The following is a 27,532-nucleotide window of genomic DNA, read 5'->3' as shown; positions in this document are numbered from 1 at the left end:
TAATAATTGAGGAGCTAATATTGATACATGATTATTAACTGAGGTCCACAGTTTATATTCGCGTTCATTCTTTGGGTTGTATATTCCACGGGTTTGATAAATGTATGATATCATACAGAACAGCTTTACTGCTCTGAAAATCCCATGTTCCACCTCCCTTCCCTGCTCCTCCAACCCCTGGCAACCACTGATCTTTTTGCTGTTTTGTTGCATAGTTTTACCTTTTCCAGGTTGTCATACAGTCAGAATCATACATTATGTAGCCTTTTCATATTGGCTTATTTGACTTAGTGACATTCATTGAAGATTCCTCTATGTCTTTTCATGGCTCATTTATTTTTATCACTGGATAATATTCCATTATTTGGATGCACCACAATTTATACATTCACCCTCCTGAAGGATATCTTGGTAAGTTTTAGCAACTATGAATAAAACTGCTCTAAACATTCGTTCGCAGGTTTTCATGTAGATGCAGGATTTCAACTCATTTGCATAAGCGCCAAGGAGAGTGACTGCAGGATCACAGACAAGGGTTTTAAAAGTCATCTTCACTTGATCTTAGCCAAAAGGCCAAGAAGCAATAAAAGTCATCTTCTGTGCAAGCGCCAATATATAGGGAACACAGATAATTGCCTGCATGAAGTGAAGACAGTTCTTTGAGTTCCTTAACTTTCCTCTAGCAGTGCACTAAAGCTATAAACGTCCTTCTTTCTCTGTGTAGCTATTAGTGGGACACTATCACCAGGATGCCACCCCCTCCCCCCACTCACAGGAAAACAGCTACATGGTGACTGAAGTGCTTAGCTGACTCACATCTACTCTTTCAAAACCAGAAGCATATGCCAATCTATGGACACTTTTTTTTTTTTTTTTAAATTTCTTTTGAGACAGAGTCTTGCTGTGTCACCCAGGCTGGAATGCAATGGTGCAATGGTTGCTCACAACAACTTCCACCTCCCGGATTCCAGTGATTCTCCTGCCTCAGCCTCCTGAGTAGCTGGGATTACAGATGCCCACCACCATGCCTGGCTAATTTTTGTATTTTTAGTAGAGACGGGGTTTCATCCTGTTGGCCAGGCTGGTCTCAAACTCCTGACCTCAAGTGATCGATCCAACTGCCTTGGGCCTCCCAAAGTGCTGGGATCACAGGCGCAAGCCACTGCTCCGGACCTATGGATACTTTTCAATACAATGTTTCATAATGAAAGGTCTATATTCTTTTAACAGGGCTTTTCCCTAACTTTGGCAGCCCTCCAGTCCAGCAGAGCCTAACTCCCTAGAAAAGATTCACCCAGTTCTCTAGGAGGAAAAAGACTACTGAAGCTTCAGGATGTTGTTTATCAAATGGGATTCTAAAATGGACTAGGGGGTGTGGTGGCTTGTGCCTATAATTACCTTGCTTTAGGAGGCTGAGATGGGAAGATGGCTTGAGGTCAGGAGTTTCAGCCCAGCCTGGGGAACATAGCAAGACTTGATCTCTACAAAAAAAAAATTTAAACCATGAGCCAGGTGTGATGGTGCATGCCTGTAGTTCCAGCTACACGGGAGGCTGAGTAGGCAGGATCCCTGAATCCAGGAGTTTGAGGCTGCAGTGAGCCACTACCCTCCAGCCTAGGGAGCAGAGTCAGACCTTGTTCCCCCTTCATCCGCCACCCCCACCCCCCCGCAAAAAAGAAAAAATAACATAGATTAGGCGAATACCCCCTGAAAGTGAATGCAAATGTATTTTAGTGTACTCTTGAGGTGTGGTGAGGTGCAAAATTTCTTATCACAGTCTCAAAAAGGAGTAGAAGACTCAGAATACAGCCAGATTGGCCTCCAGGCATGGAATGTAGTAGGAAGTGGGGGAAGCAGCCACTGCAGAGGAGCCTTAGTATGGAAACAGCAGGTGTGGTCTGCTTTCAACAGAGGTCTCCTCCCACTTTTAGGGATGCCTCCTGGTGGAATCACAAAGAGCAAGCTCTTTTCAAGCCTGAGGCCCCAGTTCCCCTCAGGCAAGGGGAAGTGAAGAGAAAGTGCAGGTAACATTAGTGCCTGATTTAAGATACTTAAGCAAAATAGTACTATAAAGCTCAGAACACGCCATAGTCTAAAGAGACAAAAACTCTTCACCCTCACTTGTATAAGGGGTTGTGGTAGTATTTTAGCATTTGTCTTTAGCAACTTGAAGAGGAAGAGATGTGAAGCAGCGGAGGCAAAGCTCTCCTAAGTGAAAAAGACTCGTGTATTTTCCTTGTCCATACATTTCACAACACATGCATTTAACACATTTTTAACATCCAGTGGTTGTTACATACCATACAGTGTTCTAGCTATTATACTTGTAGTAATTATAATGCCTGATGCATATTCTACTATACATACTTCATTTACAAGTGCCACACAGTCTGTGTAGTGAAAAATCAGCTTCCCGGCCGGGCGCCGTGGCTCACGCCTCTAATCCCAGCACTTTGGGAGGCCGAGGGGGGCGGATCACAAGGTCGGGAGATCGAGACCGTCCTGGCTAACACGCTGAAATCCCGTCTCTACTAAAAATACAAAAAATTAGCCAGGCATGGTGGCAGGCACCTGTAGTCCCAGCTACTCGGGAGGCAGAGGTAGGAGAATGGCGTGAACCCGGGAGGCGGAGCTTGCATTGAGCCGAGATTGCGCCATTGCACTCTAGCCACGGCGACAGAGCAAGACTCTGTCTCAACAAAAAATAAAATAAAAATAAAAATAAGCTTCCCAAATTTATGCATTTTTCTCACAAATAACACAGGCTGTTGACCTCTTATTTTTAGCCTCCCAATTGAATAGGGCAGTCACTGAAATATTTGGATGAGGCGGGCCCAGAAACCATATAATTTCTTCATGTCTGTATCTACCCCGTAAGTTAGCCCCGCCTGCTTGCGTTTTGCTTTGTAAAAGGCTGCGTAAGCAAGTGCAGACGTGCGTTGCAGACCGTCTTGAATCTCCGGAGCGACAAACTCCATCACTCAAAGCCGACCAAATGCTCTGGTCCCTTCTTTACTCTTCTGTTTCTCTCCTCCTCCTATGGAATTTGTCTTACTGTTGATGCTACCGACGGATACAGACAACATCTTTATCTCCCTCAGTGTCCTGTTTTTCTTCATCCTCTTTGGTTCTTGGTCTGTTTGACATGACTCTGCACAATCTCATGGGAGTGCAAAATCTCGAGTACTTCTTGCATGTTTCAATGCAAATTTATTGCAACAACACTGTACCGTTTTTAAAACGTGTTCAACAAGTGTTGACTTCAGTGGCCTGACCCTATAATCCTGTAACTGTTTAAGTGATCGAACATGGGAAGTTGCTTTGATTACAACCACAATATTCAAAAACTAGGTTCCAGGCAGATTTCTTTATTTTCTTTCTTTATTTTTTGGAGACAGGGTCTTTCTCTGTTGCAAAGAGGAGCTGGCTGGAGTGCAATGCCACGATCTCAGCTCACTGCAGCCTCGACCTCCTGGACCCAAGTGATCCTCCTGCGTCAGCCTCCTGAGTAGCTGAGACTAAGCACATGCCACGATGTCCAGCTAATGTTTGTATCATTTGTAGTGACAAGGTTTCACCATGTTGCCCAGGCTGGTCTCAAACTCCTGGGCTCAAGTGATCTACCCTGGCCTCCCAAAGTGCTGGGATTGCAGGCGTGAGCGAACCCCAGGTAAATTTTAAAATCTAGCTTAATTCCAATTACATGTAAGTGGCTGCTTTAAGCTAATGGAAAATAAACAAGTTTATAATTTTCAAAAAAATAAAATTCAAAGTTAAGAGATAACCCATGAAATCTTATACCCTGACAAGTGGCCCTTTAAAGGCTGTGGACCTTACCTTGATACTCTCTGGCCTTCTTCCCCTAGATACTATTAATAAACAGCAGCAGACTAACATAGTGACAACAAGAGTGAAGAAAGACAAATGGCCTGAAAAATCCACAAGGGGATATAAGTCTGGGTTCATTTATTTATACAGATCTACTATGTTGCCAAACCCAATTTTAGATTCTGAGGACACTGTGGTGTGGTAGGGGAACTCCATTTCCTGTTTGCATAGAACTGAAATTCTACTGGGATGAGGTTATGTATTCATTTTTGCCTTTTATTTCTTTTTTGTTGTTGTTCTCAAGACGTCGCCTTGCTCTGTCGCCCAGGCTGGAGTGCAGTGGCGCAATCTCAGCTCACTGTAACCTCCACCTTCTGGGTTTAAGCGATTCTCCTGCCTCAGCCTCCCGAGTAGCTGGGATTACAGGCATGTCCACGCCTAGCTAATTTTGTATTTTTAGTAGAGACGGGGTTTCTCCATGTTGGTCAGGCTGGTCTCAAACTCCCAACCTCAGGGATCCGCCTGCCTCAGCCTCCCAAAATGCTGGGATTACAAGTGTGAGCCACCGTTCCCACCCCCGCCCCCCCAACATTCTTTTCAATGATCTAAATTTAGACTTTCCAAATATTCTCCAAGTAGATGTGAGGAGCTTAATCAAATCATCACAGAAACATTCTTCTCTGTAGTGGTAGAAATAGGTACTTGATAAATCAAAATATCAGTTTCTTCTGTTACCTCATTTATAATTGATAACAATATTTGAAATTTGCTATTGTCATCCTCATTTACACCAAGAAATCTCTAAGTAATTTGCTCAAGGACCCACAGTTTGGGGCAGAAATAGTTGACTATACTGTACTGTACTATACTATACTATACTATACTATACTATACTATACTATACTATACTATGTTGTTGTAGATTAAGAGAAATATATCCAATGCATGTCTTAACATGAATCCAGGGCTGGGCACGGTGGCTCACGCCTGTAATCCCAACACTTTGGGAGGTCAAGGTGGGCAGATCACAAGGTCAAGAGTCCAGCCTGGCCAATATGGTGAAACCCCGTCTCTACTAAAAATACAAAAATTAGCCAGGGGTGGTGGTGCGCACTTGTGGTCCCAGCTACTCAGGAGACTGAGGCAAGAGAATCACTTGGACCCAGGAGAAGGAGATAGAAGTGAGCTGACGTCGCACCACCACTGCACTCCAGTCTGGATAACACAGCGAGACTCTGTCTCAAAAAAAAAAAAAAAAAAAAAAGAAAGGAAAAAAGAATCCATGAGAGCCATTCTTTCTCCATCCATGTCCCTCCTACCCATTTACGCCTAGAAATGAAGGCTGTTCTTGCCCCTTCTTAGGCAGCTTATCATAAACAGGAAGTATGTCCTGGGTGCAAGAAATCTGGAGGCTGACGATAAGTGACTGTTCAACAGTTGTAGGAAAAGGGAGACATCATCCCCTGCGAGTTTAGTAAAGATTCTATTCTTGGCCGGGCGCGGTGGCTCAAGCCTGCAATCCCAGCACTTTGGGAGGCCGAGACGGGCGGATCATGAGGTCAGGAGATCGAGACCATCCTGGCTAACAAGGTGAAACCCCAGCTCTACTAAAAATACAAAAAATTAGCCGGGCGTGGTGGCAGGTGCCTGTAGTCCCAGCTACTCAGGAGGCTGAGGCAGGAGAATGGCGTGAACCCGGGAGCTAGAGCTTGCAGTGAGCTGAGATCGCGCCACTGCACTCCAGCCTGGGCCACAGAGCCAGACTCGGTCTCAAAAAAAAAAAAAAAAAAAAAAAAAAAAAGATTCTATTCTCAGGCTCTAGAGAGAAGGTGAAAGGAAGACGAGGATGCCAGCCTGGGAGGCTGGATAAGGGAAGGAAAGCTCTTGCTACTTATCAGTGTCCTCTCTGCCAACAAGAAACATCAAAGGAAAGAAAAGGGGAGTCTCCTTCAGTAAAAATGGCTTTGGAGAGCTGATTACCTTTCAGTTCAGTTAGACCAGGGGTCTGAAACTATGGCACTGGGTCCAAATCCAGCCCAACACTTGTTTATCACCACACATAAACTAAAAATCACTTTTACATTTTTAAATGGTTGCAGGGAGGGGATCAAAATAATTATTTTCTGGCTTGTGAAAATGATATAAAATTCAAATTTCTGTGTCCCCAAATAAAGCTTTATTGAAATACAGCCACCCCCATTCATTTATATATTGTCAAGGGCTGCTTTTGCACTACATATTGTCAGAGTGGGTAGTTACGACAGATTGTATGGCCCCCAAAGCCTAAACTATTTGCTGTCTGATCCCTTAGTAAGTAAAGTTAGCCAACTTGTGATTTAGACAGTAGAGGAATCAAATGAAATAGCATCAAAAAGTTGTGGGATCACTGGGCCATTCTAACCCCAAGTAAGAGGAAGAAATGGAATGGGGAGTAGAGGGTGGACAGAAAGAACAGAATACATCTGGGCAGCATGCACACATGTTGAGTAGTAAAAATCTCTGAGGACTTCTTGTTAGGGGATGCCAAAAAGTGGGCCTACCAAGAAGATATAAAAAGGCTGAGATTAGGGCTGGGTGCGGTGGCTCACACTTGTAATCCCAGCACTTGGAGAGGCCCAGGCGGGTGGATCACCTGAGATCAGGAGATCGAGACCAGCCTGGCCAACATGGGGAAACCCAGTCTCTACTAAAAATACAAAATTAGCCAAGCATGATGGCGCGGGCCTGTAATCCCAGCTATTCGGGGGGCTGAGGAAGGAGAATCACTTAGAACCCAGGAGACAGAGATTGCAGTGAGCCAAGATTGCACCACTGCACTCCAGCCTGGGTGACAGAGTGATACTCTGTCTCAAAAAAAAAAAAAAAAAGCTGAGATTAGGAAATAGAAGCTTTTTCTCCAAATTTCTCATTCCATGATATAGGGAATGGGAGATAAACTTACCAATGTTGAGAATGTCCTCTACTTAAGGGCACTAGTTCAATAAACTGGCTCCCCCAGGTTCACTGAGGGCTGATAAATTCACCTGATTCTTGTACTTACCTAGAAACACAGCACAAATATTAAAATACCTCAATCCCCGGTGGCCGCTTTGAACGTAGTGCTGCCCTCCATATTACTAGCAAGAGGAAAATTCAGGACTGGATTAGAGAAATGGCTGATGAAAGATGGGCTGACGGCTAATCTGAAATTCTACTCTCCCTATCTTCCTTAGCTTCATGGTCATTTTCTGTGATCCAAAAAGGTGGTGAAAGACTGCATTTGGCCAGGCGTGGTGGCTAATGCCTGTAATCCCAGCACTTTGGGAGGACGAGGCAGGTGGATCACTTGAGGTCAGGGTTCGAGACCAGTCTGGCCAAAATGGTGAAACCCTGTCTCTACTTAAAATACAAAAGTTAGCCAGGCATGGTGGCAGGTGCCTATAATCCCAGCTACTTGGGAGGCTGAGGCAGGAGAATCGCTTGAACCCAGGAGGCAGAGGTTGCAGTGAACCAAGATCGCACCATTGCACTCCAGCTTGGGGGACAACAGGGAGACTTCATCTGAAACAACAACAACAACAAAGAACTACCTAAGGCCGGGTGCAGTGGCTCATGCCTGTAATCCCAGCAGTTTGAGAGGTCAAGGTGAGTGGATCACCTGAGGTCAGTTCAATACCAACCTGGCCAACATGGTGACATTCCATCTCTACTAAATTTACAAAAATTAGCTGGGCATGGTGGCGCATGCTTGTAATCCTAGCTACCTGGGAGGCTGAGGCAGGAGAATAGCTTGAATCTAGGAAGTGGAGGTTGCAGTTAGCCGAGATCATGCCATCACACTTGTGCCTGGGCAACAGAGCAAGACTCCATCTCAAAAAAAAAAATATATATATATATATATATATAAATAAAATAACTATCTGAGACTGAGTAATTTATAAAGGAAAAAGCTTGGTAGGTTGTGGTGGCTCACACCTATAATCCCAGCAATTTGGGAGGCTGAGTTGGGCTGATCACGAGGTCAGCCTGGCTAACGTGGTGAAACCCCATCTCTACTAAAAATACAAAAATTAGCCAGGCGTGGTGGCAAGTGTGTGTAATCACAGCTACTCTGGAGGCTGAGGCAGGAGAATTGCTTAAACCCAGGGGCGGAGGTTGCAGTGAGCCTAGATCACGCAACTGCACTCCAGCCTGGGTGACAGAGGGAGACTCTGGGAAAAAAAAAAAAAAAAAGCTTTAATTGACTCACAGTTGCACATGGCTGGGGATGCCTCAGGAAACTTATGATCATGGTGAAATGGGAAGCAGGGCACGTCTTACATTGCAGCAGGAGAGGTGGCAAAGGGCAGGGGGAGACCACCATACACCTTTCACCCATCAGATCTTGTTAGAACTCACTCATTATCACGAGAACAGCATGGAGGAAACAGTCCAAATGATCCAATCACTTCCCACCAGGTCCCTCCCTCAACAGGTGGGGATTACAATTTGAGATGACATTTGTGTGGGAAAACAGAGCCAAACCATATCAGCCGCCCAAGTAGCTGGGACCACAGGCTTATGCCACTTATGCCCTGCTAATAGTTTGGTTTTTTTTGGTTTTGTTTTGTTTTGTTTTGTTTTTTTTGAGACAGAGTCTCACTCTGTTGCTCAGGCTAGAATCCAGTGGCATGATCTCGGCTCACTGCCAGCTCCACCTCTCAGGTTCCCGCCACTCTCCTGCCTCAGTCTCCCCAGCAGCTGGGATTACAGGTGCCCAACACTACGCCTGGCTAATTTTTTGTATTTTTAGTAGAGACAGGGTTTCACTGTGTTAGCCAGGATGGTCTTGATCTCCTGACCTCGTGATCTGCCCACCTCGGCCTCCCAAAGTGCTGGTATTACAGGTGTAAGCCACCGCGCCCAGCCGTCGCTAATAGTTTTTTTTTTTTTTTTTGAGACGGAGTCTCGCTCTGTCTCCCAGGCTGGAGTGCAGTGGCTGGATCTCAGCTCACTGCAAGCTCTGCCTCCCGGGTTTACGCCATTCTCCTGCCTCAGCCTCCCGAGTAGCTGGGACTACAGACGCCTGCCACCTCGCCCGGCTAGTTTTTTGTATTTTTTAGTGGAGATGGGGTTTCACCGTGTTAGCCAGGATGGTCTCGATCTCCTGACCTCGTGATCCGCCCGTCTCGGCCTCCGAAAGTGCTGGGATTACAGGCTTGAGCCACCGCGCCCAGCCATTGCTAATAGTTTTTAACATTATTTGTAGAGATGAGGTCTTTTTTTTTTTTTTTTTTTTTTTGAGACGGAGTCTCGCTCTGTCGCCCAGGCTGGAGTGCAGTGGCCGGATCTCAGCTCACTGCAAGCTCCGCCTCCCGGGTTTACGCCATTCTCCTGCCTCAGCCTCCCGAGTAGCTGGGACTACAGGCGCCCGCCACCTCGCCCGGCTAGTTTTTTTGTATTTTTAGTAGAGACGGGGTTTCACCATGTTAGCCAGGATGGTCTCGATCTCCTGACCTTGTGATCCGCCCGTCTCGGCCTCCCAAAGTGCTGGGATTACAGGCTTGAGCCACCGCGCCCGGCAAGATGAGGTCTTGATACATTGTCCAGGCTGGACTCCAGTTCTTGAACTCAAGTGAGGCTTCCATCTCGGCCTCCCAAAGTGCTGAGATTACAGGCTTGAGCCATCAGGCCTGGCCTATTTAATGTTTTAGTTTTTAAAAATTTATTTAAAAAAAAATTTTTTTTTTTTTTTTGAGACAGAGTCTCACTCTGTCACCCAGGCTGGAGTGCAGTGGCGGATCTCGGCTCACTGCAACCTCCATCTCCCTGATTCAAGCGATTCTTCTGCCTCAGACTCCCAAGTAGCTGGGACTACAGGTGCATGCCACCACACCTGGCTACTTTTGTATTTTTAGTAGAGACAGGGTTTTGCCATGTTGGCCAGGCTGGTCTTGAACTCCTGATCTCACAGGTGATCCACGCGCCTCGGCCTCCCTAAGTGCTGAAATTACAGGCGTGAGCCACTGTGCCCAGATTAATGTTTTAATTTTTTTTAAAGATAGAGATTGGTATCTCACTATGTTGCCCAGGCTAGTCTCAAACTCATAGGCTCAAGCAATCCTCCCACCTGGGCTTCCCAAAGTGCCGAGATTACAGGTGGGAACCACTGTTCCTGGCTGAAAGTTTATATTAAGTGTCATGAAAGGGCACTACCAAGTGCATAAAAAATAAAATACAGGCTGGGAGTGGTGGTCCACACCTGTAATCCCACTGCTTTGGGAGGCTGAGGCAGGAGGACAGCTTGAGTCCATGAGTTCAAAACCAGCCAGTCCTATCTCAAAACAAACAAAGCTGGGCATGGTGATGTGTGTCTGTTATTCTAGCTACTCTGAAGGCAGAGGCAGTAAGGATCCCTTGAACCCAGGTGTTAGAGGCCAGCTTGAGGAACCTAGCACGACCCTGCTTCTACAAAAAATAAAATGCAGGCTGGCCATGGTGCCTCACGCCTGTAAGCCCAGCACTTTGGGAGGCCGAGGCGGGCAGATCACCTGTGGTCAGGAGTTTGAAAACAGCCTGACCAACATGGAGAAACCCTGTCTCTACTAAAAATACAAAATTAGTGGCCAGGCACGGTGGCTCACGTTTGTAATCCCAGCACTTTGGGAGGCTGAGGCAGGTGATCACGAGGTCCGGAGTTTGAGACCAGCCTGGCCAATATGGTGAAACCCGGTCTCTACTAAAAATACAAAAAAAAATTAGCTGAGCGTGGTGGCACGCGCCTGTAGTCCCAGCTACTTGGAAGGGTGAGGCAGAAGAATTGGTTGAACCTGGGAGGCAGAGGTTGCAGTGAGCCGAGATGGTGCCACTGCACTCCAGTCTGGGCAACAGAGCAAGACTCTGTCTCAAAAAAAAAAAAAAAAACCAAGATTAGCCAGGAGTGATGTGATGCATGCCTGCAATCCCAGCGACTCGGGAGGCTGAGGCAGGATAATCGATTGAATCCAGGAGGCGGAGGTTGCAGTAAGCCTAGATCGTGCCATTGCACGCCAGCCTGGGCAAGAAGAGCAAAACTCCGTCTCTAAAAAATAAAAATAAAATAAAATAAAATAAAATAAAATACAAACTTAGCCCCAAGACAGTTGCACCCATAGTCCCAGCTATTGTCCCAGGTATTCAGGAAGCGAAGGTGGGAGGGTTGTTTCAGCCCAGGAGTTTGAGGCTGCAGTGAAACTGTGATTGCTCTGCTGCACTCCAGTGTGGGCAACAGGGCGAGGCCTTGTGTCAAAAGAAAAAAAAATTACATAATACATAAATGCAACGCCAAGATATATAAATTACGTTGTTTTTTGTTTTGTTTTGCTTTTGAGACAGAGTCTTACTCTGTCTCCCAGGTTGGAGTGCAGTGGTGTGATCTCGGCTCACTGCAATCTCCACCTCCTGGGTTCAAGCGATTCTCCTGCCTCAACCTCCCGAGTAAATGGGATTACAGGCGCGTGCCACCGTGCCTGGCTAATTTTTGTATTTTTTAGTAGAGATAGAGTTTCGCCATTTGGCCAGGGTGGTCTCGAACTCCTGACCTCAGGTTATCCACCAGTCTCGGCCTCCCAAAGTGCCGGAATTATAGGCATGAACCACCGTGCCCGACCTACAATTCTTGGACGCCTCCATTAATTCTTACTGCTCTTCCATTCCCAATCTTGTCTTTCTCGGTGTCTTGATTACTTCAAAATCATCCCTTCTTCTCTGTTTCTCCAGCAGTGCCCCTTCCGCAGCAGTGCGTGCTCTCCTTTTTTTTTTCTTTTGAGGCAGGATCTGGCTCTGTCGCCCAGGCTGGAATGCAGTGGCGCGATCTCGGCTCACAGCAACCTCGGCCTCCCGGGTTCAGGCGATTCTCCCGCCTCAGCCTCCCGAGTAGCTGGCATTACAAACGCCCGCCACCAGGTCCCGCTAATTTTTTTTGTATTTTTAGTAGAGGCAGGGTTTCTCCATGTTGGCCAGGCTGGTTTTGAACTCCTGACCTCAAGTGATCCGACCGCCTCTGCCTCCCAAAGTGCTAGGATGACAGGCGTGAGCCATAGCGGCCGGCCGCGCTCTCCCTTTCTTGCATTCGTCTTTTTCCTCTAAGCCCTCCACATGCCTTTAAACTGTCAGTCTTTTCATTTTTATTTCTTCCTCCTGGACCAATTTACCCAAACTGGCCCGAGAGAGGCTGAGAGAGCAGATAGGAAAGAAAACTGTATGCGTAAGTCTCTGGGTGGGCGGGGAGGAGGAGGAATGTAGCTCGGGGCTTGGCCCCGGTGCTGGGATTCCGAGGGCGGGGGGCAGGATGTGCGCGCGGCGGGTAGCGTGCCACACGGCACGTCCCAGCCGCTGCAGGAAGGCGGGGCTCAGGTCCCGCTGGCTCCCACATGCTGGGGGACAGCGCGAGCTCCTCCCACTCCCACCCCGCCGGAGGGCGTTGCAATTTTCAGGAATCGGAGTCTTCTCTGGAAAGCAACCATGGTGGAGCCAGCGCGAGCGCCTCCCACTCCCACCCCGCCGGAGGGCGTTGCAATTATCAGGAATCGGAGTCTTCTCCGGAAAGCCACCAAAGGTTTTAAGAGGGTTTCGCCTCAAGGGCAGATGTTTTGTGCTAGGCCAGTAATCCTCAAACGTCCCTTTCAGCTTCACTTAGCCTTGTGAGTCTCCATCCCCATCTCCTCCTCTCACGCGACCACGTTGCCTCTTTACCTGCAGGTCTTTTTTTACTCTTCTTTCCCACGTACACTCCACGTTTCACATGTCACGCTTTCACACAGCCGCCTGTGTTTACAAACTCCCTTCATTATGCCGGAGCAGCACACTGATGCTTTTTTAAAGTCAATTTTATGTATAAAATGTACATAATAAAATTCAAACCTTTTAGGTGTGCAGGTGGACTTTTCTCTCTCACACACACACACACACGCACACACACACGCCCCAATGTTGCCACTACCCCAATCGGCACAGAAATTTTCATCATCTGAGAAACCTCAGCACCCTGAATCTTGCGGCAGTTACCCTGTCATTTTTCAATCACGACTTACGGGTTTTCTCCCTCACGCAGTCACTTTTTCATATATTGGTGAAATATTTACGTAAGTACCATGTATGAACCAAACACTACGGAAACAGAAATAACCAGGAAACTAGAGCAACTCAATGTAAAAGGGAAGGCACATATAATAAGACACATACTTTTGTTTCCCCTCCACCTATGTATTTCTGCTAATCCCTCCCCTTCACCTTTAAAAACAATTTTGAAAAAGCTTTTTGTATGTAGTAGGTATATATATTTATGGGGTCCCTGATGTTTTAATGCAAGCATGCAATGTAAAATAATCACATCGTGGAGAATGGGGTATCCATCCCCTCAAGCATTTATGCTTTGAGTTACCCCCTCATCTTTTTAGACCCTCAGACAACGTAGTCAGCTGACCAATCCTTCCTGAGAAATAAATGTTCTTTTTTTTTATGTCTTCCTGAGGAAGGCTGAGGGTGAATGAAGCACATTAGACTCAGAATAGCTGCTGAGTAGAAAGCCCGAGGGAAAACAGAGAGAATTTCCTGGAGGCATGGGAGGGGTATGCTGTGATGAGTTGGAATGTCACAGGCACTGTTTCAAAAAGAGTGGACAAAAGCCTGAGAATGCAGCTGTAAAGGCTACTGGAAGGCTCCTTGGGCGGGGGGACAGGATGTGAGTCCCTGGAATAGACTCATAAAAGAAAATGTTAGCACATACCATTGAATTTACTGAGACACATGAGAAAATATGGGAAAGTAGGAGAGTGGAAGAAAATTTAAAGACCCCTGTCCTCCCCAAAGAGTATGTTGTGTAGTGGGGTAGGGTGGAAAATCAATCCAAGAGAAGTAGGCATACAGCCCCAAGGTGAAAAGAAAGAAACAGCAACATACACACACACAAACCACCAGATTTGTTGCAACGTTGATGTAAACCTGGCCCTCTTCCTGAACCAGTGACCCAGGGTTTCCACTTCCCTTTACTGTCATCTTACTCAAGTCTAGAAGCTGAAATATCTTCATCAACTCTACATGAGGGGCTAATCTCTGGATCCACTCATCACATGCTCATCAGATGTTCCAATTACAAAACTGAACGTCTTTAATAGTGCTGGGACGGTTAGAATGGAAACATTTCAAGAAAAAAAAAACACGTCTTCTAGTGGTGATAGATAGGTGATAGATAGTGGTGATTCCCTCCTTTATTTATGTCTTATTTTTTTCTTCTTTACTGAAGTACACATACAATAAAGCAGATAAAAATGCACTAATCTGGAGTTTACAGTTGGGTGAATACTTACATCTCTATTCACAGGCATAACCATTAACTAGATCAAGATCTAGATTCTTTTTTTTTTTTTTTGCACCACCATGCCCAGCTATTTTTTTTTTTTTTTTTTTTTTGAGCTGGACTCTCGCACTGTCACCCAGGCTGGAATGCAATGGCTCAATTGGCTCACTGCAACCTCCACCTCCTGGGTTCAAGCGATTGTCCTGCCTCAGCCTCCCAAGTAGCTGGGATTACAGGCATGCACCACCATGCCCAGCTAATTTTGTAGTTTTAGCAGAGACGGGGTTTCTTTCTTTCTTTTTTTTTTTTTTTTTTTTGAGACGGAGTCTCGCTCTGTCACCCAGGCTGGAGTGCAGTGGCCGGATCTCAGCTCACTGCAAGCTCCGCCTCCTGGGTTCACGCTATTCTCCTGCCTCAGCCTCCTGAGTAGCTGGGACTACAGGCGCCCGCCACCTCGCCCGGCTAGTGTTTTGTACTTTTTAGTAGAGATGGGGTTTCACCTTGTTAGCCAGGATGGTCTCGATCTCCTGACCTCGTGATCCACCCGTCTCAGCCTCCCAAAGTGCTGGGATTACAGGCTTGAGCCACCGCGCCCGGCCAGAGACGGGGTTTCTCCATGTTAGTTAGACTGGTCTCAAACTCCCGACCTCAGGTGATCCGCCCCCTCAGCCTCCCAAAGTGCTGGGATTACAGATTTAAGCCACCCAGCCTGGCAAAATCTAGATTCTTTAACATTTCTTGCTCCTCAGAAAGGTTCCTTGTGCTGGTTCCAGTCTACAGCCGCCCTTGCCAGAAGAAACCGATATTTTTTTTTTTTTTTTTTCGGGACGGAGTCTTGCTCTGTCACCCAGGCTGGAGGGCAGTGGTGTGATCTCAGCTCACTGCAATCTCCGCCTCCAGGGTTCAAGCCATTCTCCTGCCTCAGCCTCCCGAGCAGCTGGGATTACAGGCATGAGCCACCACTCCCAGCTAGAAACCATGATTTTTACTTCTGTCATCATCAATGAACTTTGTTGTTCTTGACCTTTAAATGGAACCATAGAGTTTTTTGCGCTCAGATGTTTTTTTCACTGAGCATAGGGTCTACGAGTACTATACGGTGGTGTTGGCAGTTCATTCCTTCTTATCGCTGAGTAGTATTCCACCTTTGGCTATGCCAACATAATTTATCTATTCTCCCACTGATGTACGCATCATTGTTTCCAGTTTTGAGCCATTATACACATTCCTGTCATTTGCTCAATGTATGAATTATTTTCTCTTGGGTGTATAATTAGGAATGAGATTGTTGCGTTGCTAATTTTTTTTTTTTTTTTTTTGAGATGGAGTCTTGCTCTCTCACCCAGGCTGGAGTAGAGTGCTGCTCATCTCGGCTCACTGCAACCTCTACCTCCTGGGATCAAGCGATTCTCGTGCCTCAGCCTCCCAAGTAGCCGGGATTATAGGCGTCCACCACCATGCCTGGCTAATGTTTTTGAATTTTTAGTAGAGACGGAGTTTCACCATGTTGACCAGGTTGGTCTTGAACTCCCGACCTCAGGTGAGCTGCCCACCTGAGCCTCCAAAAGCACTGGGATTACAGGCATGAGCCACCGCACCCGACCTGGGTTGTTATTTTTTGGCAGTAAATAGTAAATTCTAACAAAAACAAGTGGGCTACATCTTTGTCTTAATATGTGTATGGTATCTTAATAAGAATATTTAAAATATATTATTTCAGTTGACCTTCAAACTTTAGTGTTAAGTAAGTAAAGTAGATAATGTTATCGCCGTTTTACAGATGTAAAAACTGAAAGAGAATTTAAATGCCCAATTTAAGGTCATAATATCTTTAGTTTTTTGTTTTTTTTTTTTGAGACGGAGTCTCACTCTGCCGCCCAGGCTGGAGTGCAGTGGGGTAATCTCGGCTCACTGCAAGCTCTGCCTCCCGGGTTCACGCCATTCTTCTGCCTCAGCCTCCCAAGTAGCTGGGACTACAGGCGCCCACTACCACGCCCAGTTAATTTTTTTTTGTATTTTTAGTAGAGACGGGGTTTCACTGTGTTAGCCAGGATGGTCTCGATCCTTTGACCTCATGATCCGCCTGCCTCAGCCTCCGAAAGTGCTGGGATTACAGGCGTGAGCCACCGCGCCCGGCCTAATAAATTTTATAAGAAAATACACATGTGGATGATCTGACTACAGAGGTGTTTACAATTGATCACAACCAGTTATGAATTTCTTTGTTCCTTTTCCACTCACACTGCTTCACTTGACTAGCTTTAAAAAGAAAAAAAGAACCACACGTGTTTAAGAATCATGAGATCTAAAAACAGAAAGAAAGAATAATCTGAATCACAGGGAAGGGAAAACAGATAACAGGTTAATTTACAACAGAAAGGATTTGCTGAACGAACTTTGCCAGCAGGGACTGGATTTGGGCTCCCAATTTGTGTTTTCTTAGGGTTTTGTGTAACTTGGCGGGTATCAGTCTTCATAGTTTGTCTGTACTCTGTTCTAGGACTCAATCCAAAAGGTCACCTTCCAACCCCAATCTGGCTTTTCTTAGCCCATCTATTCTAGCTCTCTCTTTTCCTTGCCCTCATTCTTCCCCAGAAAGAGGTTGCTATGGGGATGGCATCGTCATAGAGAGCCAGCTGGTAGAGAGAAGCAGTGACAGAAGCAGAAACAAAAGGGTGCAGAAAGAAAAATAAAAGACTTAAGGTAAAAACAATAGGCGCAGACATAGGTGAGAATTGAGACGGTCAAAAGAGGAACTACACAGGTGATAAAATGCCATCAACACATTTACTTCTAGAAATGGATGGACGCATTACCGACAGTTAGAGGAACACAGCAGAGGAACCAACGCAACAGACATGAGCAAATCCAGGGACCTGAAATAGATGTAGAGACACAGGAGGAGAGAGACACGGTCAGATGACAAACCCAATTTGCAGGATTCTGCAGAAAGCAGCTGCAGACAGAATCTAGCTAAGCATAGAGACCGTTTCAAGGCAGTGTTTATTTATCCTCATCTGCCTCCCTGAGTCATTTCTATTTCCAAGGAGTGAACTAGTGGGAGGATAAAGGGGTTACCTTCACTTCCTTATTGTTTCCCACTTTCCTTTCTTGCCTGTCATCTTCTGACATGCACAGAACGTAACCTCCCTCGGACAACAAAAGCTAAGAATATGTCCCTTAGACACAACACTTTTTTTTTTTTTTTTTTTGAGACGGAGTCTTGCTCTGTCACCTGGGCTGGAGTGTAGTGGCGCGATCTCGGCTCACTGCAAGCTCCGCCTCCCGGGTTCACGCCATTCTCCTGCCTCAGCCTCCCGAGTAGCTGGGACTACAGGCGCCCACAACCGCGCCTGGCTAATTTTTTGTATTTTTAGTAGAGACGGGGTTTCACCGTGGTCTCGATCTCCTGACCTCGTGATCCGCCCGCCTCGGCCTCCCAAAGTGCTGGGATTACAGGCGTGAGCCACCGCGCCCGGCAACACACAACACTTATGACTTGACTGTTCTCCTTCAATATTTGTATCTCAGTTTGTCTTATTGTCTTTTTTTTTTTTTTTTTTTTTTACAATTCCGTTTCTTGTTCTTTTTTTTTTTTCTTTTTCCATTTGCCCCAGGTAGCCACCAACTTATGCTCCTTATGTCTATCCCATTCTGTTTTCCAGTCTGTATTACATAGTCATCCTTGTCTCCACCCATCCTAGCCAAAAATTTTGCTTTTTCCAATTCCATTCTTCTCTTTTTTTTTTTTTTTTTTTTGAGACGGAGTCTTGCTCTGTCACCCAGGCTGGAGTGCAGTGGCACGATCTGGGTTCACTGCAAGCTCCACCTCCCGGGTTCACGCCATTCTGCTGCCTCAGCCTCCCAAGTAGCTGGGACTACAGGTGCCCATCACCACGTCTGGCTAATTTATTGTATTTTTAGTAGAAACGGGGTTTCACCATGTTAGCCAGGATGGTCTCGATCTCCTGACCTCATGATCCACCCGCCTTGGCCTCCCAAAGTGCTGGGATTACAGGCGTGAGCCACTGCGCCCGGCCTGCAATTCCATTCTTTAACTGAGTTCTTGGGCCTCTCAATCTTTGGACAAGACAACATCTTGATAAAAAACATCCAGGGGCCAGGCACGGTGGCTCATGTCTGTAATCGCAGCACTTTGGGAAACCAAGGTAAGAGGATTGCTTGAGTCCAGAAGTTCAAGACCAGCCTGGGCAACATGGCAAAACTTCATCTCTACAAGTAATACAAATAATTAACCGGGCATGGGGTCACCCACCTGTGGTCCTAGCTACTTGGGAGGATGAAGTGGGAGGATCATTCAAGCCCTGGAGGTTGAGGTTGCAGTGAGCCGTGATCATGCCAGTACATGCCAGGCTGGGCAAGCGAGCAAGACTGTTACATACATACACATAAATCAATCAAGAAATACAGCTTTTTTTTTTTTTTTTTTTTTGAGTTTTTGCTCTTTTCACCCAGGCTAGAGTGCAGTGGTGCGATCTCAACTCACTGCAACCTCCGCCTCCTGGGTTCAAGCAATTCTCCTGCCTCAGCCTCCTGAGTAGCTGGGACTACAGGCTCCCGCCACCACGTCCAACTAGTTTTTGTATTTTTAGTAGAGACAAGGTTTCACCGTGTTAGCCAGGATGCTCTGGATCTCCTGATCTCGTGATCTGCCTGCCTTGGCCTCCCAAAGGGCTGGGATTATAGGCATGAGCCCCTGCGCCTGGCTGAAATAACAGATTTCTAAATCCAGAAATATTTGAATGAGTTTTTTTTAAAGGTGATGGTGAAAAAAATTAAAATATATATGCATGTATATGGAGAAAGCCTACAAAATGCACAACGCTCTGCTGTACGATGCAGGAAACTCAAAGCCCCTACCCTCAAGTTATAATCTGGTGCTGGAGGGGACAAGATAAGAAAATCCCCCCCGCCCAATAAAAGAGCCAAGAATCATGAGATTTTATTCATGTGGAAACACCCAGAAAGGCTTCTTGAAGCTGGTATTTGAAATGGATCTTGAAAGATGGGTAGACTAAGAGATAAGAGATAAAGATTAGAAAAGAGCATTTTAGCTGGGTGTGGTGCCTCACGCCTTTAATCCCAGTACTTTGGGATGCCAAGGCAGGCAGATGACCTGAGGTCAGGGGTTCAAGATCAGCTTGGCCAACATGGGGAAACATGTCTCTACTAAAAATACAAAAATTAGCCGAATGTGGAGTCACACACCTGTAATCCCAGCAACTGGGGAGGCTGAGGCAGGAAAAATGCTTGAACCCCAGAGGCAGAGGTTGCAGTGAGCTGAAATCACGCCATTGCAGTCCAGCCTGGGCAACAACAGCCGAAACTCCATCTCAGGAAATAAAAAAAGAGCATTTCAGTAAGGCGGAATGGCCTGGGCACATGTCTGGTGGTGGGCAGTTTGTGGGAAGGCTGGGGAATGGTGCTTAGTCCAGTTTAGCTGAGGAATAAGGCACTTATAGGAGTCTAGCAAAATATAATGCTGGAAAAGCAAAGTTTGGGGACGCTGCCGCAGTCTTTGAATACCACTGGTGCTAGTTCAAGTATAAGCCCTCAGGTGAGGAATGAACTAAATTATTTATTACGAATTTTGTATTATTATTTTATTTGTTTATTTATTTGGAGACGGAGTCTCACTCTGTCGCCTAGGCTGGAGTGCAGTGGTGCAATCTCAGTTCACTGCAACTTCTGCCTCCCAGGTTCAAGCAATTCTCCTGCCTCAGTCTCCTGAGTAGCTGGGACTGCAGGCACCCGCCACCATACACAGCTAATTTTTTTATTATTAGTAGAGATGGAGTTTCACCATGTTGGCCATGGCTGATCTCAAACTCCTGACCTCATTATCAGCCCTCCTCGGCCTCCCAAAGTGCTGGGATTACAGGTGTGAGCCACCGCTCCCAGCCTTAGTTTTTGTATTTTTGGTAGAAACGGGGTTTCACCATGTTGGGTCAGCTGGTCTTGAACCCCTGATGTCAGGTGATCCATCCACCTCAGCCTCCCAAGTACTGGGATACAGGTATAAGCCACCTCACCAAGCATTCTGTGTTTTTTCTAATCCCGCCTTTCCATTGCTTTCCTCGACCCCAACCCTGAACCCCAACTTAGTTGCTTCAGAGACTTTCTTGATAAAAATGCACTTGGTACAATGGCAGAAAGCATTTTCTGCAAGCAATCTTCTCTCACCTCTGTTTTTAGAACAAACACAAGGTTGAAAGTTAGAAAACCTAGGTATCAGTAAAGACTGTGGTACGGACTATGCTACAGACTGCGCAAAAACTTAAGTCATTAAGCCTGTGTCTCAGTTCTCTAATTCTAGAAGGTGGACTTATGGCTGAAGAAGAAGAATGCCAGCTATTTTATTCTGTGCAGTGTCAAGGGTTCTACAAATGTACTGCCCAAACAAATACTTTGTGATCCATGCATGTGAAGTAGTCATTATTCCAGAAGAAAGGTGAAAAATTATATAATTTTTTTTTTTTTTGGAGACGGAGTTATGCTCTTGTTGCCCAGGCTAGAGTGTAATGGTGCAATATTGGCTCACTGCAACCTCCGTCTCCTGGATTCAAGTGATTCTCCTGCCTCAGCCTCCGGGTTAGCTGGGATTACAGGCACCTGCCACCATGCCCAGCTACTTTTTTATATTTTTAGTAGAGAGGGGGTTTCACCATGTTGGCCACGCTGGTCTTGAACTCCTGACCTCAGGTGATCCACCCACCTCGGCTTCCCAAAGTGCGGGGATTACAGGCATGAGCCACCATGCCTGGCCAAATTATGTAACATTTCAACTACTAATCAGATATTCACTTATGAGTCCTCTTTCAAATATATACTTGAAACTGCCAAGTTTTTGGAGCCTTTCCTTGGTTCATGTATGGGTCTGGAACATATAGACATAGTGAATATGTAATTGAATAAATTACTGGCTGACTGAATAAACCTCTAGCTCTAAATGTAAAAGTATTGAGATCAGGAAACATCACTGTTCTCTATCTTAAAAAAGCATTAGGAAAAGATCATTTTTGCCACTAGATTCTAAGTGGTAACACAGAATTTGAAAAATCAGAAGCATGTGAAAAGAGTGACTTAGTTGTATCTGGGTATGGCTGAGAAAGAATTTTTCTCTCCTTTCATCTTTTAATCTCCATCAGACCTTACTCCTCTCAGGTAGCCTGAGAATGAAGCTATTTACTTTTGTCTCATCAGTTCTTCTTTGATCCTGACAGCTGCAGTCAATACAAAAGAAATACCACAGCCCCAGGAAAAGATTCCAGTGTCCCCACGTGGAGGACGTGCAGAGAACAGCATCATTCTTTGTCTCCCACATTCTTATCTACCTGGTGACAGGACAGTGACTTCTAACCCCATCTCTCTCACTAATAAGTAACCAGTCAACATGATTAGTATAGCCTCATTCCAAAATAGCTACATGTCTCACTAGGGTTCCTAAAAGATAAGAACAGAGCTTCTAGTTTAAGTTGTATTGTATTTACGTAGTTTTTAGAGATGACAGAAGAAAAGCAGGATTACTTACCTCCTCAAGAAAAACCTTACAACTGCAACAAATGAATAAACATGTGGAAGAGAAACAAAAGGCCAAAAAGGGCAATGAGATATGGTGAGAGTATAATTTTTCTTTAAATAACAGTATATGAACATAGTGTCCAAATTTAATCACTGGGCACTGTTAATATTAAAAAAATTATGGAGATTGAGAATGATGGCAGAAAAATATAAACTTTTCAGTTTACAAAAGTGGAAAAAAGCAGTGCTTCATTATTTTCCTACTAAAGTCTAAAAAGATTATTCACAGACGATTTGTATGCAATAAGAGAGCAGTGATAGGCCGGGCACGGTGGCTCACACCTCTAATAGCAGCAATTTGGGAGGCCGAGGCGGGCGGATCACCTGAGATTGGGAGTTCGAGATCAGCCTGACCAACATGGAGAAACCCTGTCTCTACTAAAAATACAAAATAACCTGGGTGCGGTGGCACATGCCTGTAATCCCAGCTATTTGGAAGGCTGAAGCAGGACAATTGCTTGAACCCGGGAGGCAGAGGTTGCGGTGAGCCGAGATGGCGCCACTGCACTCCAGCCTGGGCAACAAGAGCAAAACTGTGTCTCAAAAAAAAAAAAAAAAAAAAAAAAGAGACAGAGAGAGAGAGAGCAGTAATTAGTTGGAAGCAGAATTATTTCATTAGGTTTAACACTTTTCTAACTTTTTCCCATAAAGTTAATAAAATCAAAGAAATATCATAGTCCTAAATATGGATATTACTGAGATTTGGGGCCAGACCATTACTTGTCACAAAGGCTTGTTCCATGCATTGCGGAATGTTTAGCAGAATCCCTGGCCTCTCCCCACTAGATGGATGTAATCCCTTTCCTGCAATCATGACGACAAAAATATCTCCAGACATTGCCAGATGCCCACTGGGAACAAATCACCGCTGTTTGAGAACCACCGCCTCAGACACCATGCACCTTGATTTCAGCAAGACATCTCAGAAAATCTCCAGTGAGATCCTCTGCAAAAGGCTGAAATACCTCACCCATCTGACACTCAACTGTCTGGGAAACTCATTTATTTTGAACATAGCCTAGAGGAAACAAGGAAAGAAAACCGGTTTTCTCACTAGAATTCAAAGTGTAACCCATAGGAAGGCTTTGGTCCCTCTAGGGAAGCACTTACTCTCTCTCTCCTTTTTTTTTTTCTTTGAGATGGAGTGTTTTTTGACAAGGAGCTCTTGTCTCCCACGTTGGAGTACAATGGCGCAATCTTGGTTTACTGAACCCTCTGCCTTCTGGGTTCCAGCCAATCTCCTGCCTCAGCCTCCCTAGCAGCTGGTATTACAGGTGTGAGCCACTGGGCCCCGCCTCTCCTTTTAAATTATTACAAAATATCCCAAACATGCAAAGCAAAATGTTAATATCTGATGGCTTCAATTGGTTATTTGATTTCCAAATCCAAGAATGGATAAGAAGAAAGTAAGAAGAGACATCGTAGCCAGGTGTGGCGTGGCGGCTCACGCTCCATAATTCCAGCACATTGGGAGGCCAAGGAGGGTGGGTCACCTGAGGTCGGGAGTTCAAGACCAGCTTGGCCAACCTGGTGAAACCTCGTCTGTACTAAAAATACAAATATTAGCCAGGCGTGGTGGCACCTGCCTGTAATCCCAGCGACTTGGGAGGTTGAGACAGCAGAATCGCTTGAACCCTGGAGGCAGAGGTTGCAGTGAGCCAGGATTGTGGCATTGCACTCCAGCCTGGGCAACAAGAGCAAAACTCCATTTAAAAAAAAAAAAAGGAGAAAAAGAGACATTGTGTGTCACTGGTAGGAACCCTGACACACTCATGACAATAAGAAAGAAATTAGGGCCTGGCAAGGTGGCTCATGCCTGTAATCCCAGCACTTCGGGAGGCCAAGGTCGGCAGAACTCTAGAGGTCAGAAGTTTGAGACTAGCTTGGCCAACATGGTGAAATCCTGTCTCTATTAAAAATACAAAAATTAGCTGGGTGTGGTGGCATGTCTCGAAAAAATAAAAACAAAAAAAGAAGGAAAACATAAATTATAAAAGTCAAACGTATTTCTGAAGAAATAGCAAATCCGAGGGATGATACTCCTACATTTTATGTATGGTTATTTGGGCCATGTTAGTCCTTGGCATCCTACCTTAAAACGCATATGACCAGCCAGGATGATGACATGTCTGGAAACAGATCATGAAGGACAGCTGGAGAAACTAGGATTGTTTGTTTAGATTAGAAAATATAAGATGTAGGCCCCAGCACTTTGGGAGGCTGAGGCGGGCAGCTCACCTGAGGTCAGGAGTTTGAGACCAGCCTGACCAACGTCGAGAAATCCATCTCTACTAAAAATACAAAATTAGCTGGGTGCGGTGGTGCATACCTGTAATCCCAGCTACTCGGGAGGCTGAGGCAGGAGAATTGCTTGAACCTGGGAGGCAGAGCTTGCAGTGAGCTGAGATCGCACCACTGCACTCCAGTCTAGGCAAAAAGTGCAAAACTCCGTCTCAAAAATAAATAAATAAATAAAAGATGTTGGGAGATAATGTGATAACTCTCTTCCAATATTCGATGTGCTTAGAAAAATATGTACTTTTCAGGAACCCCAAATGGAAACGGGCATCAAATTTATATAACATTTATAGTCACCTTAGTGTAATGGGAAGAACTTTCTGATAACTAGAGCTATCAAAACATAATGGGCTGTCTTGTAAGTTTTTCACTGATGGCTTTCCCCCTGAATTCCAGAGTTATGTATCACTTGATCTTGGCCAAAAGGCTTAGAAGCAATCAGAGTCATGTATATATATAGCCTGTCTTATTTGTACCTAGGTGGTCAAAAAGCCTCTCACATTAATCATAGCCAAAGGAGAAGTTCTGTTTATTTTTCAAACTCCCAAATCTTTTACTTTTCTAGTCTTTTACATCTCAGTAAATGTTATCACTATTCACTGAATTCCAAAAACTAGGATTATTTAGGATTTTTCTCTTTCCCACTCCTTCCACATCCAATCCATCAACAAACACTGTTATCTTGGCTGGGTGTGGTGGCTCATGCCTGTAATGCTAGCACTTTGGGAGGCCGATGCGGGTGGATCACCTGAGGTCAGGAATTTGAGACCAGCCTGGCCAACATGTGAAAACCCGTCTCTACTAAAAAAAAAAAAAAAAATTAGCCGGGCGTGGTGGTGGGCATCTGTAATCCCAGCTACTTGGGAGGCTAAGGCAGGAGAATCGTTTGAACCCAGGAGGCGGAGACTGCAGTGAGCTGAGACTGTGGCACTACACTCCAGCTTGGGCAACAGAGCAAGACTTCGTCTCAAAAAAAAAAAAAAAAAAAAAAGTGTAGAATAAATCAATGGTGTTGTCATACAGTAAAATACTCTGTAGCCATTAAAAAGAATGAAATATCACAATATATATTGACTTGAAAACGTCGAGCTGGGCATGGTGGTGACTCATGCCTGTAATCCCAGCACTTTGGAAGGCTGAGGCAGGCGGATCACTTGAAGTCAGGAGTTCAAGAACAGCCCGGGCAACAAAGTAAAATCTTATCTTGTGCGTGGTGCAACCAGAGCTACTAGGGAGGCTACTAGGGAAGGCCTGCTTGAGCCTTTGAATTTGAGGTTGCAATAAGCCATGACTGCACCACTGTACTCCACCCTATGCAACGGAGAAAGATCCTACCTCAAAACAAAAACAAAAAAACCTTTTGAGTATGTGTATATATTAGCACACATACACATATTATGTACACACATTGTAGATGAATATAGACACATACTGTCTACTTAGGTGCATGTATGGTTTTACAAAAATGGCATCATATAAACACATATATCATTTCAGTAGTTTGATATTTTCTCACCCAACAATATATTATGGAAATTATTTACATCAGTACATTCAGATACGCTGCACAATGGTATGTAATGTGGTAGGGAACCCCATAATTTATTGTCTGTTTAGGTTGCTTTGCTATTAGAAATAAAGCTACAATAAACATACTTGTGCATTTATCCTTGTGAATTCCTTTTATTTATTTATTTATTTATTTATTTATTTATTTAGAGATGGAGTCTCACTCTCTAACCTAGGATAGAGTACAGTGGCACAATCTCGACTCACTGTAACCTCCACCTCCCAGGTTCAAGTGATTCTCCTGCCTCAGCCTCATGAGTAGCTGGGATTACACGTGTGTGTCACCATGCTTAGCTAATTTTTATACTTTTAGTAGAGGCAGGGTCTCACTATGTTGCCCATGTTAGTCTCAAACTTTCAGGTTCAAGCGATCCTCCCATGTCAGCCTCCCAAAACACTGGCATTACAGGTGTGAGCCACTGTGCCTAGCCTCCATTTCTTTGTGAATTTCTGAGGGTATTTTGTAGAAAAAACTTGTAGATATGGAATTGCTAGTTCAAAGTTACATGTATTTTAAATGTCAAAAAGAATTGCTAAATTACCCTCTCTTGAATAACTAATTTTTATTCCTTCTATTATAATTATATAAAGAGTATCTTTTTTTTTGTTGGAGCCCCGCCGAAACTGATATTCATCTCTGTTTAATTTGTGCAAGCTCAGCTGGGCGCGGTGGCTCATGCCTGTAATCCCAGCACTTTGGGAGGCCAAGGCGGGTGGATCACGAGGTCAGGAGATCGAGACCATCTTGGCTAACATGGTGAAACCCCATCTCTATTAAAAATACAAAAAATTAGCCAGGCGTGGTGGCAGGTGCCTTTAGTCCCAGCTACTCAGGAGGCTGAGGCAGGAGAATGGCGTGAACCCAGCACGCGGAGCTGGCAGTGAGCCACTACACTCCTGCCTGGGCGACAGAGCAAGACTCCATCTTAAAAAAAAAAAAAATTGTGCAGGCTCATAGGTGAAACAGAATATCATTTCTGTGTTGATTATTAGCAAGTATATTCACACATAATCATGTTTTTGCTGTGGTTGATAAGATTTGTGTGGTTTGCTTCCTCATACAAGATACCCAGCATTACTTCAAAAAAGGCAGTGGCAAAAAGTATGTTTAGAATGATCTAATTTTTTTTTTTTTTGAGACAGGGTCTTGCTGTGTTATGCAAGCTGGAATGCAGTGGCACGATCTCAGCTCACTGCAGCCTCGACTTCCAGAGCTCAAGTGATTCCCCCACCTCAGCCTCCCCAGTAGCTAGGACTACAGGTGCTCACCATCATGCCTGGTCTTGAAGTGTGTATTTTTTGTAGAGACAGGGTTTTGCTTTATTGCCCAGACTGGTCTCAAACTCTTAAGATCAAGCGATTTACCCGCCCCTGCTTTCCAAAGTGCTGGGATTACAGGCATGAGCCACTGTGCCCAGCCTTAATTCATTTTTTTTTTTCGAGACAGAATCTCGCTCTATCATGCAGGCTGGAGTGCAATGGCAGGATCTCAGCTCACTGCAACCTCCACCTCCCAGTTCAAGCAATTCTAGTGCCTCAGCCTCTCAAGTAGGTGGGACTACAGATGAACACCACCACGCTCGGCTAATTTTTGTATTTTTTGTAGAGATGGGGTTTTGCCGTGTTGGTCAGGCAGCTCTCAAACTCCTGACGTCAGGTGATCTGCCCACCTTGACCTCCCAAAGTGCTGGGATTACAGGCGTGAGCCATCACACCTGGTCCCTTAATTCTTGTAAATAAATGAATTGTACAGAAACACATACACTCACTGGGTGCGGTGGCTCACGCCTATAATCCCAACACTTTTGAAGGCCGATGCGGGTGGATCACCTGAGGTCAAGAGTTCGAAACCAGCCTGACCAACATGGAGAAACCTCGTCTCTACTAAAAATATTAAAAAATTAGCTGGGCATGTTGGCACATGCCTGTAATCGCAGCTAC

The 27,532-nt window shown here is 45.2% G+C and overlaps 1 long non-coding RNA gene across 1 annotated transcript in view; it reads right to left on the bottom strand.

Moving 5' to 3' along the window:
- LOC135966162 (uncharacterized) overlaps positions 1-27,532 on the bottom strand; it is a 56,350-nt gene that overhangs the window by 6,487 nt on the left and 22,331 nt on the right. Inside the window, exon 2 of the long non-coding RNA XR_010579277.1 lies at positions 1,399-1,481. This is a non-coding gene — a long non-coding RNA (uncharacterized lncRNA). The remainder of the gene's footprint in view (positions 1-1,398; positions 1,482-27,532) is intronic.

The sequence above is a fragment of the Macaca fascicularis genome, chromosome 11 (genome assembly GCF_037993035.2).
Source record: "Macaca fascicularis isolate 582-1 chromosome 11, T2T-MFA8v1.1".
In the NCBI taxonomy this organism is placed as follows: domain Eukaryota; kingdom Metazoa; phylum Chordata; class Mammalia; order Primates; family Cercopithecidae; genus Macaca; species Macaca fascicularis.
The sequence above is the reverse complement of the archived record's forward strand: the minus strand, read 5'-3'. Positions and strand labels throughout refer to the sequence as shown.